Genomic DNA, 14,758 nt, shown 5'->3' on the forward strand with positions numbered 1-14,758 from the left:
TCTCAGGGCATTACTCAAGCATTGGGATTAGAGCACTGGCCAAGAAAATGCTCTTCAAATTGGTCGACAAGTCACATGCCATGGAAAGTCACTCTCTCGCTTACCCTCAATCCCTCTGTGCTAAAGCTGGGGCCCTGGGGGTCAGCAAGACTTTAGGAGGTCAGATTAAGGTGCTCAGCAGATGTGGGGCCATGGAGTAGTTGGCCCCAGGAAGCTGAGCCCAGGCGGGTGGTGGGAGATGGGGTCTCAGCCCCAGTTTTGCCCTGAACTCACTGAAAAACCCTGAGTAGGTCACTTGGTGCTCTGATGTTCAGTTGCTGAGTCATGTCCAACTCTTTGTGACCTCATGAAATGCAGCACACCAGGCTTCCCTGTCCTTCACTATCTCCCAGAGTTTGCTCAGATACATGTCCATGGAGTCGGTGATGCTATCTTACATTACGCCATCTCAGTCTCAGTCGACTCATCTATAAAGTGGGACAAACAAAACTGACTCTGATACAACTTTAGTATTTAACTTATTAGACACAATAGACACAGAAACCCTGAAAACTTAAGTGTTATTACCTTTCAGACATAATTTCAGAAACAAAATTCCTTCTTCAGCAAGTCCCTTAGATGCGCGTAGCTGGGAACAGATGGGTTGTAATCGGCCCTCGCAGCAACCTCACCAAATTTAATGCTAGTAAAGCCAATTCAGACCCGGCACAGTACTCTGAGCCTTGCTTCCAGGCAGTCGTTCCCAGGACATCAGCCCAGTCTTGGGAAATGGCCCATGTTGCCCATCCCATCTGCTTTGAGCTGAGTGTTCCAAACGCAAACCGACCCTAAAAGCCGGCCCTGATTTTAGGCAGTAGCAAAGTTGGGCTACTGTAAGGTTTCTTGGTTCCAAAATGCTGCCAACTTGTGCTTTTGTGGTTCACATTTAGACTCTTGATCATATGGAGGCAATGAACTGCTTCTGCTCCAAAAGATTTGGAACCGACTGGCTCATTTAACATTTTAAGAAACACACTTAGGCCTCAGAGAATCCTTTGTGCATCCTGGGATTTTATCCACAGGGATGTGGGGATGGTGGGGCACAAATCAGGTTCCCATATCCCTACGTTGAACACATTGTACTCCTGCCCATAAAGGTGAGGCAGAGGGACTTCCCTGGTGGTCCTGTGGTTAAGATTTCACCTGCCAGTGCAGGGAATGGGGGTTCGATCCCTGGTCAAGGAGCTTAAGATCCCACATGCCTCGTGGCCAAAACACCAAAACATAAAACGGAAGCAATATTGTAACAAATTCAATAAAGACTTTAAAAATGGTCCCCATCAAAAAAGTTCTTAAAAAAAAAGGCAAGGCAGATGTCATGATATTCACAACATGGCCCTATGCCCTGCCTGCTCTGTCTTGGGCAGCCACCGCTTTGATTCAGATTCCAGTTCCCATCCAGTTTCTGTGATTCCGATCATTCATTGGCTGATGTGTCCTTTGTCTTTGAAGGTCAGGTCTGGCCTCTCCAGCCTCAGGCTTTCTGCTCTCTTTCACCATCTCTATCTCTGATTCATCCTACCAGCTCTGTCCTCCCAGTACAGATCCGCTTGAGTAATGAGAAAGGTACAGACTCTCCTTGCCCAGTAGAGAGCTGTTTACCCAGCATAAGGCATTTCTGCTGTGTAGTCTTCTGTGACGCGAAACCCCTCAGACAGCAAGTGAGCTCCTTGGGTTCTAAAAGTCATGGCGCCATCACATTACAGAATGTTCTAGCAGGAAAAGCCTTTAGGTACCACCCCATTAGCACTAGAACTCTTCCTTCTAATGAATTACCCTGCAGAACCATGATACAGAAACTAGATTTTTTTTTTTTTTTAAAGAGGTTGAGAGTTTTCTGGTAGAAACAGACTCCTGAGATCCACCCATTTTCCAGAAACCCCTGGGAGTCCTTAGAGTCCTAGTGACTCCTTTGAGCCCAGTGTGAAAGCCATTCATCTAGTCCCACCTCTTTACTTCACAGGGAAGGAAGTAGAAGCACAGAGAGGTGAAGGAACTCTTGGGTGAGTCATACAGCTGTAAGCAAGAGGACTGAGTTGAGTCCCAGAGCACTCACCTTCTAAGTCAACACTCTGCCCCTATCCTTCACGTTTACCTTCATCTTCATTATTTTTATCCATCACAACGTCCCCCAGCCTTTAATAAACATCGTCTGCAAGCCAGCTTCCTTTTGTGGCAGTGGGTAACTTTGCACATTATCTGTTGACCCCACCGTGATGTCTCTTCCCATGATAGACAATATAGTAGCCCAGGTTCAAAAACAGAAAGGGATAGGGTTAGAAAGAGACCTGAATTGAGAAGCAGGAATCTTAACTTGCTGCCTGGTTTTGCTACTCAATAACTCCATTCTCTCTTTGGGTCTCCCTTTCCTCATCTGTGAAGTGGGAGCGGCTACGTCTACTTCAAAGATTTTTTAGGCTTTTTATTTTATATTGGCGGATAGCAGATTAACAGAGTTGTGACTGTTTCGGGTGCATAGCAGAGTGACTCGTGCGTGCGAAGTCACTTCAGTTATGTCCGCTGCTTTGTGACCCTATGGGCGCCTCTGTCCATGGCATTCTCCAGGCAAGAACACTAGAGGAGGGTTGCCTTATCTTCCTATAGGGAATCTTCCTGACCCAGGGATTGAACCAGTGTCTCTTATGTCTCCTGCATTGGCAGGTGAGTTCTTTACCACTAGCGCCACCTGGAAGCCTGAGTGACTCAGCCATACATGCACGTGTATCCATTCTCTCTCCAACTCCCCTCCCATCCAGGTTGCCACATAACGTTGAGCAGAGTTCCCTGTGCTATACAGTAGATCCTTGGTTATCTTTTATTTTATTTTTATTTTTGGCTGCACAGGCTCTTCATTGCCGTGTGCAGGCTTTCACTAGTTGCAGTGAGCAGGGGCTACTTTTTAGTTGCGATGCAAGGGCGTCTCATTGTGGTGGCTTCTCGTTGCAGAGCATGGGCTCCAGCGTGTGAGGCCATCAGCAGTTGCAGCTTGTGGGCTCTAGAATGTGTGCTCAGTGGTTGTGGCACATGGGCTCAGCTGCCCCACAGCACGTGGAATCTTCCTGGATCAGGGATTGAACCCATGTGCCCTTCATTAACAGGTGGATTCCTAACCACAGAACTACCAGGGAAGTCCTGGTTATCCATTTTAAGTATAGCAGTATGTTCATATTGATCTCAAACTCCCTAACTATCCTTTCACCCTATCCTTCCCCTCTAGTAACCATAACTCTGTTCTCTGTATACACTGGAATATTACTTAGCCACTAAAAAGAATGAAATAATGCCATTTGCAGCAACATGGATGGACCTAGAGATTGTCATACCAAGTGAAATTAGTCAGACAGAAAAAGAAAAAATTGTCTAATACTCCTTATGTGAGCAATCTAAAAAGAAACAATACCAATGAACTTATTTGCAAAACAGAAACAGTAGATCCTTGTTGGTTATCACAGCCTCAGAGATTAAAGATTTGTTTTGAGAATCTAGTGAGGAGGCATTCCTTAAAGTGATGGGCGCTGTATCTCCACAGGTAGTGGGTGTTCCAATAAATGCCTTCAATTCCGATCAGAGGCCTGCAAGGAAGCAGTTGGAGAAGATTCTGCTTTGCCTGAGTGGAGCGGGCATTTCCATCGAAATAAATTGGCTTCTTTCCTTTGCATTCATGTTGCCTTCTTTGGCTGTTTCTGTGGCCTTAACTGAGAAAAAAATAAATAAACACGAGATGGGGTGAGAGGTTGGGGAAAGGATGTGGCAAAAGACAAAGAAAGGAAGAGAGAGGGAGATTGATTTCTGGGCAGAATTTATACCTTTTTGGCTTTTTCAAAGGTAAATGAATAGATTGTTGTTGTTTTTCTGCCTGCTGCTGAGAGTGTATGTGCCTCTCTGTTATGTATAGACCCTTTTAAAGGCTTCTGGAAGCAATCCCTAACATTTTCTATAGGTGCAGACAGATAATTGAATGCTTTCAAAGACCACGGTGAGGCAGGGAAAGTTCAATTTTGCTGTGTGCTGGTGCCTGCATTGACTGAGCGTGCCGCGTCTGTGTTTTTCTGGGGAAGTTGGATTTCCTTTTTGCTTTTCTTCCCACTGCTGCCCCTTCACCCCTGTCCCCCACGCCCCTCTCTCTGATGAAGCACTTAGACAGAGGACAAGAAACAATATATAATCACCCCAAAGTCACAGCGAATAAACACAGCCAAAGCTCCCAGCCACTTCTCTGGCTGCCAATGAAAAGCGCTGCCTCCTCGCTCCGGGGCCTGAAGGACGGGGGAGCCTCTCTGCTCAGCTATTATTAGAGCTGCCGTGGCAGAAACCCAGGCAGCTCTGGGCGATGGGGGGTTCTTGTTTTAATTTGTTGCCTGTGCAGGCAAAACAAAGTGACATGGGGAGAAAGGATGTGGGGATTTCCTCCTGCTGCTATTTCTCTCCATGACAGCCATTGGTGGACATGCGTGCTCACGTGTGTGTGTGGGGTCGGGGGGAGGAGTGTGCATGTGCGTGTGTGTGTGCGCGATATGCCGGGGCTGAGGCCTGAGTGTGCCTGCTGAGCAGAACAAGAATATGCTGCATCCATCGGGGCAGGAAAAGGTCCCCGTTAGGGTATAAAGGGGAGATGCATAGGGGTTTGGGGCTTTCCAGGTGGCCCTGGTGGTAAAGAGCCCTCCTGTCATGCAAGAGACATAAGAGATGCAGTTTCACTCCCTAGGTCTGGAAGATCCCCTGGAGGAGGGCATGGTGACCCACTCTGGTATTCTTGCCTGGAGAATCTCATGGACGGAGGAGTCTGGTAGGCTGCAGTTCATGGGGTCACAAAGAGTCAGACACGACTGAGCGACTAAGCACGCATTCACGCATAGGGGTTTGAGGTTAGGCAGTAAAGAAAGCCCACCCCCCAGATTCATGGCAAACTCTATAAACACTGGCCATCAGTCTTTACAGAGGATGCCTAGTTTAGTTCTCAAAACTACCCTTTCAACTATACCCTTTCTCTCTTTCCAGATAAACAGAAGCAACAACAAAACAACAAACTGAGGTTCAGAGCTGTTGAGTAAATTACCAAAAGTCTAGTTCAACTGACTCTCAGTTCAGCACATTTTCTACTGTATTGGTCCAGTCCCAAGTGGGGGCAGAGAAGAAAGAGACTTGTTAAGGTTTCAGATCCAGGGACTGAGGAAGATTCAGCAAGGTCATTCCTCCTGGAAGAAGAGGGCAGGGTGGCAGACCCATTGCCCTTCCTGGAAGTTTCAGAAAAGAATGTTCCAAACATTCCCACGGCATCCTTGTATGCCTCCAGTACTAATCACCCCTTAGGGACTGTGTGCCAGGCACTGGCCCAAGAGCTCTGTATATTTTTTTCCTGTTCTCATCCTGTAAGTCAGAGAATGTAACTCCACCTGCTCAAGGTCACCAACCAGTGAGGGACGAGGCCAGGATTCTAACCCAGGTCCCTCCCTCCCTTAAGCTCAGTGGTTCTGTCCTCTCCAGGGGTTTGGGCAGGGAAGCACCCATCCTGAGTTCCAGGCACACACACATGGTGTCTTCAGATCAGATCAGTCGCTCAGTCGTGTCCGACCCTTTGCGACCCCATGAATCGCAGCACGCCAGGCCTCCCTGTCCATCACCAACTCCCGGAGTTCACTCAGACTCACGTCCATTGAGTCAGTGATGCCATCCAGCCATCTCATCCTCTGTCGTCCCCTTCTCCTCCTGCCTCCAATCCCTCCCAGCATCAGAGTCTTTTCCAATGAGTCAACTCTTTGCATGAGGTAGCCAGAGTACTGGAGTTTCAGCTTTAGCATCATTCCTTCCAAAGAAATCCCAGGGCTGATCTCCTTCAGTTCCTGCCTAATCCCACGGGTACCCCTCCCAAATGGGACAAGGATGATACTCATTCCAAACTGCATTTACATCCTAAAGAGCCCATTAGAACGCTCTGTTAAAGCTCTTTCACTGGCTTTGCTGTGGTCTGTCTTCCCCCTTGGAAAGCAAACTCCCCCCAAACAAAACCCCAGGGACAAGACGTTTTAATTTGCATTTAACTCATGACCCAATCTAAGAGCTTCAGCAACCACATAGAGTGAACTCATCATGCCCTATACACTGCAAGGACTCCATGTTGTTACAATCCTCATGGTAGACCCAGGAGCAAGGGATTACTGCTCCCACCATTTTGCAGATCGAGCACTTGAGCTCAGCAATGTTACGTAACTTACCTGAGGTCAAACCCACAGTAACTATTTGAGCGCAATTTGAACTCAAAGCCCCATGCGCCACTTCCTGTTTTCTGCTTTGTGGTGTGTGTGATTTAAGTGCCTTTCCTTTTTCCTTTCACCCTGCCTCCCACTGCTCCCCACCTCAACTCTGGGAGGCACTTGGTGCTACACTGTCCTCCCACGGAGCCCTGGCCCTCACTGGCAGGATTTGTCCAATCTGCAAGGAGCCTCATCTATGTAAACTGTCTGGAGAGCTCTGAAGAGAACATCCCTTTGTCTGCTCCTTGTCAAAGGTGGTGGGAGCTTAGAGCTTGGGCTCTGGCACCAGAAGATCTGTGTTGGAATCCCAGATCTACCACTTATGAGGGTATGACCTTGGGCAAGGTCATTAACTCTTCAAGACTTGATTTCCTTATCTGTAGAATGGGACTAGTAATAATATGTGCCTCATATGGTTATTCAGATTAGCTATATATGTTGAATACTTAGAACAGTGCCTGAAACCTAGCAAACATAATAGCTAATATGTCTTTTAATGTTGCTGTTTTCTATAGAATCATAGATTTTAGCTCTAGAAGGAAACTTACAAGTCCCTTGTTAAGTTTTGTTACTTTCAATAAAAGTAGATCTGAGCTTTCTATAAACTAAGTCAAAATATCCTCAGGGGTCTTCTTAAGGTTCTAGCATAAGATCTTGGTGGTGAGGAGTGAACAAATGGAAATCTGAAATTCACCCGTATGAACTGCCTCTCATTTCTGGACTCTGCTTTGACACTTCACCTTGCCTCCCTTCTCACCTCCCACGCCCCTGCCACACACACACATACACACACACACACACAGACACACACACATGACTCCTCTCTTCTCTCAAACTGACTCCTATGGTTTGGGTGGTCAGCCTCCATGGATACCCGGTCACATTTGCATTCACAGGACACACACAGCTCAATCTTCAGAGAACTGAGCTGAGATAAAGTAAGAGTTGCTCTAGCCCTTTGCTCTTCTTGGAAAGTCTTGCATATAGACCTCTCAATAATTTTGAGATTCTTGGACACAAGCCCCCTTTGCTTCTGCTCTATGATGGTCTCCAGCCCCCACCTTTATGAGTTAGCAATCATCCTCTTTACCTACCATCTCACTCTAATGAGACATAGTCTTGGGAAGTAATGAATATCTTTTATGCTAAGAGGCAAATACATTTTAGTGCAGTAATTTTCACTCAGGGTCTTAGGGAAGGGAGAGGATATGTTTAATGCTTCTGGTGGATGCCAACTATTATGTATAGGATGCATGAACAGCAAGGTCCTGTATAGCACAGGAAACTACATTCAGTATCCTGTAATAAAGCATAATGGAAAGAATATGAAAAAGAATATATGTATATGTGTAACTGAATCACTTTGCTGCACAGCAGAAATTAACATAACATTATAATGTTATGTTATGTGTGAGAGTATTAGTCGCTCAGTCATGTCTGACTCTTTGTGACCACATGGGCTTTAGCTCACCAGGCTCCTCATAGAATTCTCTAGGCAAGAGTACTGGGGCGGGTAGCCATTTCTTTCTCCAGGGAATCTTCCCGACCCAGGGATTGAACCCGTGTCTCCTGCATTACAGCCAGGTTCTTTACCGTCTGAGCCACCACAGAAGCCTCTATAAATAACTATTCTTCGGTAATAAATTTAAAAAATAAGAAAATAAAAATTTCTGATGGGCATGTTTTTGCATAGTTAGAAAATGTATATGCAATACATCAATTGTCTTCATAATATAAAACATGGAAAAAGCTTAGTGTGATAGTTTTACATGGTTTTGGACATGCAGAAGATAGAATGTACATACAATAAGGCACAGACTTTGATGCAAAAAGATTGGGTATCCTGCCACATTTTCTTCTTATTCTTTGAATAAGATTTAGCTTACAAGATTACACATAATAAGGGTACATCCGTAGTGAATGTTTACCTGTGTCTACACCTATGTAACCAACCACTGGCAAGATCAAGAAAATTTCCAATACCCTAGAAGACTTCCTTGTATCTCCTCCCAGTCAATAGCCATCATGACCTCCCACCTCTCAAAGATAACCATTATTCTGACCTGTATTCTAATCAATGTATGCTGTTTTGTGTCTGTCTTCTTTTGTGTGAGATTCACCCATATTGTTGTGTGACTAGGACCTCATTCTTTTTCATTGCTACATAGCACGGGGGTCATGGGATACTTGTGTAAATACACAACAATTTATTTGCCCATTTCACTGTGAATGGACATATGGGTTGCCTTTAGTTTGGTTCTATTTGGAATAAGCTTCCATGAACAGTCCTGTGCATGTCTTTGGGCAGACAGATGCACACTCATTCCTGTGGGATACATGTCCAGTTGAGCCACAGAGCATGTGTATGTTTGGCTTTAGTTGTTGTTTAGTTGCTAAATCATGTCTGACTCTTTGGCAACCCCACCAGGCTCCTCTGCCCATGGAATTCTCCAGGCAAGAATACTTGAGTGGGTTGACATTCCCTCCTCCAGAGGATCTTCTTGACCCAGGGATCAAACCTGTGTCTCTTGTGTCTCCTGCAATGGCAGGTGGATTCTTTACCACTGAGCCACCAGGGAAGTGCTTGGCTTCAGTAAACACTGCCAAATAGTTTTCCAAAGAGAATGTAACCACTGCCCAATTTAGAATTTGAGTTCATCAAACAGTCTCTGAGCACCTATTATGGGCCAGCAGCCCCACTAGGCACTGGGAACACAGAGAGAGTGAGCACCATCCACGGCCAGAAGAGCTAACAGCCCAGGCACCACACCAACAGCTGACTTTCCTGTTATATAGTCAGTGCTGGGTCAGAGGTGTGCCTTGGGGCTCCAGGGTTGGCGACCTCGACGTCAGATGACCTAACAGAGGCTTAGGCGGGTAAGAAAAGGACAGAGGAGGCTCAGTCCCTGCCAGGGTAGACCCTGCGGGCCCCTCCAGCTGGGAGTCCCACAGATGGAGCAGCCAGGCTCAGGCCAGGCTGTCAGGAGCGAACAAGCGGCTGCCAGCATGAGTAATGATTTAAAGGAGAAGGCTGAGACATAGCTGAGATGAATACCACTGACTCTGCTGCCATCCTGGAAGCGATCCATCAGGGTGGCTTGACAAAGAGAGGCATAAATCCCGAGCCAGCGAGGCCAAGTAGGGCTCTGGGAGGAGGAGTGGGATGTGATGGCAGCTTCCAGGGTTGCCTCCAGCTGGGCAGGAGCCAGCAACGTGGAAGGTGTGGGGTTGGCGGAATCCCCAGAGGAGAGTTTTGTAGGGATGGTCCCTGCTCTCCTGAGATGTGCTTCCTCAAGGAGGATGCCTTCTGGTCACGGGCGATGCTTCTTGCCCCATCCTATGTCCCTGCAGAGGGCTTTTCTCAAACGAGGATCTGCTTTCCCTCCCTCTTTCCAGGCTGAATTTTACCACATCTGGGGTTTGGCTCAAACGATATATTTTTCAAATGAAAAGGGGTAAGATTTAGAAGTGAGTATGAAATACACACGTACCCCTGTCCTCTGAATCTCCCTACCAGCAGCCAGGGGCCCAGAGGGATGGAGACCTGGGACGTGAACAGGAACAGAATGCGGAGTGGGAATGGCAAAGCGAGCGAGTGAATGGAAGACTTTTATGAGTGAAATTTGCTCCCGAGCTCCTTTAATAATGTTATTCATCTTTCTGTCAAAGTCGTCACATTAATGTAGCGGGGAGAGATTTAGAGGAGATGAATTAAGACTTAAATACACAAAATGACTTGGGGAATATTTAAATACAATACATTTTATTTTGGTGCTGCATCCTTCGTTGCGGGTGTCGCTCATGACTGTTGCCAGCGCACACAGCCTGGGAATCAACAAGTCCCCCCCTTCCCCCGCCCCACATTCCCTCCCTCCCTCCCAAATCTTCAGTCACCCACTGTTTGCTGGGCACGCAGCACTGTGAATTAATACAGTCTAAATGGAGCACATGAAAAATTGTCTGGGGGTCGGGAGACCAGGGTGCCTGTTCTAGCTTAGACAAGCCACTTTCCTTTGGGGACCTGTTTCTTCACTGGGAAAATGAAAAGAGTGTCCCATGGAATTTCAAAATATGCAGAGAATCCCTAGGAACTGGTTCAGAGCATGGAGGAGCCCAGGATGCAGAGGTTTGGACCCTCTCCTCTGCATCCATAACAGTTCATGGCGTTGCTCTTACATATTGGCAGCTGCACACTATTTCATATAGAACAAAGGTACTTCAGCTTAAAAAAAAAAAAGATGAGTATATTCAATCATGCATCCATTTGTTTATTCATTTATTCAATGACCACTAATTGAGCCCCTTCTCTGGGCTGGGCACTGTGTTAATTAAGCATTCAGCATGTATCAGTGAACAAGGCTGACATAGCTGCTGTCCTCCTGGTGCTCCCAGTTGGCCAGAGCAACTCTCACATTCCCTGGATAACTCAAAATAAAGAGTTTGTCCAGCTGGGATTAAGCAGAGAAGGCTTCCTGAAGAAGGCAGGCTTCAAAAGCCATCTTCCTCTCTGTTTACCATGGCTGCTGAGTTTCTGGGCACACAAAGCTAGATTTTCCCCCATGGATCAGGGAGGCTCAGCTCTGGCTGCAAAGAGGGTGAAGGGAGGACATCAGACATGAAGCCAAAATTAGAGCAAGGAGGACGGCCCAGACACTGGGCATCCACTTCATCCATCTCCCCACTGTCTGGCTGGGTCTGAGCCAGGAGCTGGGGAGACTGGGATCCTAGGAGCGGAAGACTATTCCTTTATCCCATCCCCCATTCCCACCCTATCCTCACCACCATCACCACCATCCTTATCTCACTGTCTCAACTCTCCCCTTCCTCTGCTCAGAGTGTTTGGACAACAGGAAAGGGACCCCTTCTTAGGTCAGAGCTTTTCCCATCTCAACAGCCTTGCTTGTCCCTCTCTGAGTCCCTTCTCTCAAATCTTCACCCAGAACCCTCCAACCCCCTAGGGTGCATCACTCCCAGAGGCAGGGCCAGAGATACATCTCGGCCTGACCCGGGTGAGCAAATTGATGGGGGTCCGAGGAACCTCTGGTCAATTGTTTTGTTCTGCCTTTTAAATTCAGGCCTCTCAAGTATGTGTTCTGTACAACTTGTATTCTTTTAGGTTCTATAAAAAGAAATAGAATCGGGTTACTGAGATTGTTGCAAGAACACAGGAAAGCAGTATTATGAAAAGACAAGCCTGGGGGCCCTTGAGGTGCCAACCTAGCCTTTGTGCCTGGGTCACTGGTCACGCCTGCAGGAGCAGGCATTCCACCCACCCAGCACCCCCTCTGCCCCCCCGGAGAGTGAGCTACTGCTGGTGCTTGTGTCTTTGGATCCTACCACCCCCACTTTGATCACCAGCCCATTCTCTGTACCTCTAACATTCAACTTCTGAAGCAGAATCTGCCAGATTCAGCTAGTCATCTGGAACTGGCCAGTTCTAAAGGTTTAAAAGCATACCCGCTACCCAGGCTGATGGCAGGCTACAGTTGCCTGCCCTTGGGTCCAAGACCCACTCTTGTCTCTTAGCTGTGGTGAGAAGCATGGAGACTGTGTATAAGATGCCCTCCTAAGAGGGCTAGGACTGTGGGAGGGCAAAGTTGAGACCACTGCCCTCCCCAGAAGGGGGCAGTCAACCAGGCAGCCACTGCCTTAATCCCCAGGACAGGAGTAGACAAGAAGGCGGGCTAGGGGAGGGATCAGAATATAAGGCCTGGGGCCTTTGGAATCTGAAGCGCTCAGAAACCAGATCTTGTATGATTCCTCACTTGACCTCAAAGCAGCTTTCACAGAGAGGGAATCAGAATGTCTCAAAGAGTGCCTCTTTTCCTCCAATATGGCAGTCTGGTCCAGGATGCAGATGGCCAGATATAGATGTCAGTAAGATGAGGTTAGGAGGTAAGTACAGTCAGAACCTCGCCTTTCCCCAGGTGTAGAAAGGTGCAGAAAAGTCGAGGATAGGGCTTGTAGCTTTGTACACAGCCAACAGAACTGTGATTTTTCCAGCCCCACAGCATCACTCTAGGGAAGCACCCCAGATGCATAAAACTCTCTGGAAGAGCAAAATGGCCCACAGTGCCCCTCAAGTAGTTCTGGTCATTTCCAAGTTCATTCCCAAACCTTTGGGACCAAGGGACCTGGGGCCAGACTCAAGGAGAACTTGCACTCCTTGCAGGGAGATGTCCCTTCCATCTCATGGCTGTGTCTTGGCTCTTTAGTGGTAGACATGGATTTATGCTGAGCCATCCACATTCTCTTGCTGGTACTTCTTTGCTCCTAAGGAAATATATCTATGATTCAGATGCTGGGGAGAAAGTAGTGGATCCCACAAAAGCTGTTTCCTAGAGTGGAAATTGTGAGTGTGTGTGTGTGTGTGTTAGTCTCTCAGTTGTGTCTGGCTCTCTGTGATCCCATGGACTGTAGCCCACCAGTCTCCTTTGTCCATGGGAATTCTTCAGGCAAGAACACTGGAGCGGTTAGCCACTCCCTTCTCTAGGGGATCTTCCTGACCCAGGGATCAAACCTGGGTCTCCCACATTGAAGGCAGATTCTTTACCATCCAAGCCATCAGGGAAGTGTTGTATGAAAGCCAAATAAAGGCAAACTGGAAACTCCTATCTTTTTTCCGCATCTCTCCATAAGAAGCCAAGGTCACTCAGCAAGTCTATAGTCCAGTCAGTTAAATGTACAAGGATAGGAAGGGGTCTCTTTCAATGGCTGCCAGGTTTCCCAGGCCATCAAGTGTCTGTTCTTTCTGGAGGCAGAAAGGCAGGAGGTGACTGATGGAGCCCAGCCAGGCCTGGACACATGCACTATTGAGCCCCAGACAGATGGTAGCCAGCAGTGAAGACAGGGTCAATCCAAGTGGCTCTTGGAGGCCTTCTCAGACAGCAGATAGATACTTTATATGAAAGCATTGTGCAAAATACTTATTGACACTGAAGCTATTATTTAATTATTAAGATTATTATTGTTGTTTTGTTCACAATATGAGTCTTGCTACTTTCATAATTAACAGTAGGAATGTTCTTTAAAGACTGCAGCCCCCTTGGAAACCAACTTTCTTGCAGAGGTATCTATTTTTAATTCCACTAATGCATCCCTTCTAAGAGGACACAGAAGTACCACCCCCAAAAGTTTGGAGACTCCTAGTTAGTTGAACTTTTCATTTTAGGAATATAATATGAATTAATTCATGTCTGGGAATAAAATAAATTGAAATAAAAATGTATTAAGTGTAAGAAGTCTTAGCTTCTGGCCCATCTCCTTACTACTAGCCCATGAACCTGTGTCTCTGAGCTCCTGGCATATTATATCCTAGATGGTAACCTCATGCATTGGAGAAGGAAATGGCAACCCACTCCAGTATTCTTGCCTGGAGAATCCCAGGGACAGAGGAACCTAGTGGGCCGCCGTCTATGGGGTTGCACAGAGTCGGACACGACTGAAGCGACTTAGCAGCAGCAGCAACCTCATATAGAACACACACAATCCATGGATCTTGGGATAGTGAAGAGAGACCCCTGGGTCAAGAAGGAAGAAACCTAAGTTAAAATTATGATTTGATTCTTACCAGTTTTGTGCCCCTGGAAAACCCTTTGGACTTTGATTTTCTCAAAAAGTACATGACTATTATCTTAGTCAATTCTGACTACTCTAACAGAATATCATAGGCCAAGTGGTTTATAAGCCACAGAAATTCATTTCTTAAAGTTTTGGAGGCTGAGAATTCCAAGGTCAAGCTGGACACTTGATTTGGTGTTTGGTAAGAGCCCACTTTCTGGTTCATAGAACCAGAAGCCCTCTTCTCACTGTGTCCTCACATGAAGGAAGGGATGAGGGAGCTCTCTTGAAGTCTCTTTCATAAGGGCACTAATTCTGTTCATGAGGGCTCCACCCTATAACCTAAGTACCTCCCAAATGCCCCACCCTCTAAGACCATCACAGTGGGGGTTAGGTTTCAATATATGAATGTAGCAGGGCACATTCAGTCTATAGCAGCAATATTACCTATTGTTAAAGAATTGTTGGGAAGACCAAATGAAGTAATGAAAGTACACTCCCAAGGCCTTAGGCATAGTAAGGGCTCTCTGCCGCTGCTGCTGCTGTCACTTCAGTCGTGTCCAACTCTGTGCGACCCCATAGACGGTAGCCCACTAGGCTCCCCTGTCCCTGGGGTTCTCCAGGCAAGAACTCTGGAGTGGGTTGCCATTTCCTTCTCCAAGGCATGAAAGTGAAAAGTGAAAGTGAAGTTGCTCTGTCATGTCCAACTCCTAGCGACCCCATGGACTGCAGCCCACCAGGCTCCTCCGTCCATGGGATTTTCCAGGCAAGAGTACTGGAGTGGGCTGCCATTGCCTTCTCCATAGTAAGGGCTTAGACAATACTTATTAAGTCACAGTTGAAGGATGGCTGTCCACATAAAGTTGGTAGGATTCTGGAGAGGATTGGTGAATATGCTCTCAGCAGTT

The sequence above is a fragment of the Bubalus kerabau genome, chromosome 15, assembly GCF_029407905.1.
Source record: "Bubalus kerabau isolate K-KA32 ecotype Philippines breed swamp buffalo chromosome 15, PCC_UOA_SB_1v2, whole genome shotgun sequence".
Taxonomy (NCBI): Eukaryota; Metazoa; Chordata; class Mammalia; order Artiodactyla; family Bovidae; genus Bubalus; species Bubalus kerabau.